Here is a 3766-nt window from a genome sequence, read left to right on the forward strand (position 1 = left end):
TTCAGTGCTATCAATTTCCCTCTCAGCACTGCATTAGCTGCATCCCACAAATGTTGTATTTTCATTTTCATTCAGTTCTATATTTTTTAAAGATTTTATTTATTTATTTATTTGAGAGAGCAAAAATGAATGGGGGATGAAGGGGAGCAGAGGGAGAGGGAGGAGCAGATTCTCCACTGAGCGGGGAGCCTAACTCAGGACTCGATCCCAGCACCCTGAGATCACAACCTGAGCCGAAGGTAGATGTTTAATCAACAGAGCCATCTGGGCACCCCAGTTGTATATTTTTTAAGAATTTCCTTTGATAGTTCTTCTTTAACCTATGAATTATATTAAAGTGTGTCATTTAATTTCCAAGAGTTTGGCGATTTTCCTGTTGTCTTTCTATTATTGTTTTCTAGCTTGATTCCATTATAGTCAGAGCACATACAGAAATCACTGTATGATTTCAATTTTTAAAAATTTGTTTAAGTTTGTTTTATGACCCAGGATATAGTTCACCTTGGTGAATGTTCCCTGGTCACTTGAAAGGTATATATATTTTGTCTTTGTTATGTGGAGAGCTCTATATATGTCCATTAGACCCTTTTGGTTGATTGTGTTGTTCAATTCTTCTATATCTCTTCTAATTTTTTGTCTAGTAGTTATCATAGTAGTATAATTGCTGAAAATTATAGTAGCATAATTGCTGAGAATTATAAGTTAAAATTCCCAACTATAATTGTGGATTTATCTATTTCTTCCTGATTATATCACTTTTGCTTCTGTATTTTGAAGCTCTGATGTTTGAAGCTTTGCGCAGTGGCAGTATCGTAGCCAATGAGGTTTATCTGAGGCGCGATTATTGCTAATTGAAGCTCTGATGTTTGGTGCATATACATTTAGGATTGCTCTATCTTCTTGGCTGATTGATCATTTTATCATTATATACTGTCCTTCTTTGTTTCTAGTGATTTTCCTTTTCTGAATTTTAATTTTTTGACTATTAATATAGTCATTTCTTCTTTTTAAAATTAACGTTTGAATGATATAAATTTTTACCATCATTTTACTTCCAATCTACCTATATCATTATGTTTGAAATGAATTGCTTATAAACAGTATATAGTTGGATCATAATTTTTATCTATTTTGCCAATCTGTCTTATAATTGGTATCTTTACAGCATTTACATTTGAAGTAACTATTGATGTGTTATGGCTTAAGTCTGCCATTTTATTATGTGTTTTCTGTTTTTTTTTCCCTGTTTTTCATCCTGTTGCTTTTTACTACCTTCCCATAGGTTAAACACTTAGGTGACATTTTTAGAGTTCCAGTTTAATTTATTTATGATGTTTTAGAGTATATTGCTCTGGGGGTGCCTGGGTGGCTCAGTTGTTAAGCGTCTGCCTTCGGCTCAGGGCGTGATCCTGGCGTTCTGGGATCGAGCCCCGCATCAGGCTCCTCCGCTGGGAGCCTGCTTCTTCCTCTCCCACTCCCACTGCCTGTGTTCCCTCTCTCGCTGGCTGTCTCTCTCTCTCTCTCTCAAATGAATAAATAAAATCTTTTAAAAAATAGAGCATATTGCTTTGAATATATACAGAATATACATACAAATTGTACAATTTATTGTAGAGAATGTATCATATACAAATATATATTTGTAGTTTTTCTAGTAACTGTTCTAGGTATTACCATATAACTATGTAATTAATCACAGCCCACTGGTGTTGATATTTACCACATTGAATAAAGTGTAGAAACTATATTTTCCATTCAGATCCTTTTATTTTTCCACTTTTTCAATATAATTGTCTTAAGTATTTCCTCTACATACATTGTGTACCACAATGGATGGTATGATAAATTTTGCTTCAACTGTAAAATATAATTAAAAATCACGAGGTGAAGGATAGTTTAGTTCTATTTATATTCATTCCATTGCTTTATAATTTCTAAACCTTCTGTTATTTTCTTTCTGACAAGAGAACAAACTTTAGGCATTCTTTAGTGGCAAGTCTGCTAGCAGCAAATTCTCTTAGTTTTCATTCATTTAGAATGGCTTTATTTCCCCTCTCCTTCCTTTAGGATAATTTCACTGGATATTAAATTTGGGGTTGACAGTTCTTTATTTTCTTCACAGTTGAAAAATGTGCCATTTATCTCCTGACCCTATGGTTTCAGATGAGAAGGTTGCTGTCATTCAAGATTAAATTCCTTTATAAGTAATGTGTCATTTCTCTTTGGCTGTTTATATGTTTTTCTTTGTCTTTGGTTTTTAAAAGTTTAATTATGATGTGCCTTGATGTGGATCTCTTTTAGTTTATCCTATTTGGGATTCACTAAGCTTCATATATCTATATTTTTATGTCCTTCACCAAATTTGAGGAGTTTTCAAATATTCTTTCCTTGAACACCTTTTTAGCCTCGCACTCTTTTTCCACTTCTGGAACATGGTATGAAAGTTAGATCCTTTGTTATTGTCCCACAGATCCATGAGGCTACATTCAAATTTGTTCAGATTAAAAAAAAAATTAGAGGGGTGCCTGGGTGGCACAGCGGTTAAGCGTCTGCCTTCGGCTCAGGGCATGATCCCAGCGATCTGGGATCGAGCCCCCCATCAGGCTCTTTGGCTATGAGCCTGCTTCTTCCTCTCCCACTCCCCCTGCTTGTGTTCCCTCTCTCACTGGCTGTCTCTATCTCTGTCGAATAAATAAATAAAATCTTTAAAAAAAAAAAGTGCTTTAAAAAAATTAGAGGAGTTTTAGGTTCAACGCGAAACTGAGATAAAGGTACATAGATTTTCTATATATGCCATGGCCCCCACACATACATAGCCTCTCCCATTATCAACATCCCTCACCAGAGAGGTACATTTGTTATAACTAATGACCCTACAGAGACACACCATTATCACCTGAAGTCCATAGTTATCTTAGAATTTATATAGGGTTTTATATATTCTATGGGATTAGACAAATGTGTAATGACATGTATCCTTTGTGCCCTCCATATTCATCCCTCCCTACCCCCAACCCCTGGCAATGACAGATCATTTACTGACTGCATAAATTTTGCCTTTTTCAGAATGTCTACAGTTGGAATCATACAGTATGTAAGCTTTTCAGATTGACCTCTTTCACCTAATACTATGCATTTAAGGTTTTTCCATGTCTTTTCATGGCTTGATAGCTCCTTTCTTTTTAGTGGTGAATAATATTTCTTTGTCTGGATGTACCACAGTTGACTTATCCATTCCCCACCAAAAGATACTTTGATTCTTTCCAATTTTTGGCAATTATAAATAAAGCTGCTATAAAAATTCATGTGTAGGTTTTTGTATGAACATAACTTTACAACTTCTCTTGGTAAAACTAGAAGCATGATTGTTGGATTGTATGGTAAGAGCACGTTCAGTTTTGTAAGAAACTGCTGAGATGTCTTCCAAAGTGGTTGTACCATTTTGCATTCCCATCAGCAATGAATGAAAGTTTCTGTTGCTCCACATCCTCACCAGCATTTGATGTTGTTTGGACATTCTGATGGGTGTGTTGTGGTATCTAATTGTTGTGTTAATTTGCATTAAATGTGAACTTATCATGTGGAGCATCTTTTCACATGCTGATTAGCCATCTTTCTACCTTCTTCGGTGAGGTATCTGCTAAATCTTTGGCCCATTTTTTAATCAAGTTCTTTATCTTCTTATTGTTGAGTTTTAAGTGCTCTTTGCATATTGTGCATGGGTCCTTTATCAGATGTGTCTCTTACATATTTTCCGTCTTTTGTC

At 35.2% G+C, this 3766-nt stretch overlaps 1 pseudogene; it reads left to right on the forward strand.

The window, feature by feature from the left end:
- The first annotated feature begins 790 nt into the window (after nt 1-790).
- Nucleotides 791-857, forward strand: LOC130542974 (U4 spliceosomal RNA; annotated as a pseudogene).
- Nucleotides 858-3766: the final 2909 nt, after the last annotated feature.

The sequence above is a fragment of the Ursus arctos genome, unplaced genomic scaffold (genome assembly GCF_023065955.2).
Source record: "Ursus arctos isolate Adak ecotype North America unplaced genomic scaffold, UrsArc2.0 scaffold_65, whole genome shotgun sequence".
NCBI classification, from domain to species: Eukaryota; Metazoa; Chordata; class Mammalia; order Carnivora; family Ursidae; genus Ursus; species Ursus arctos.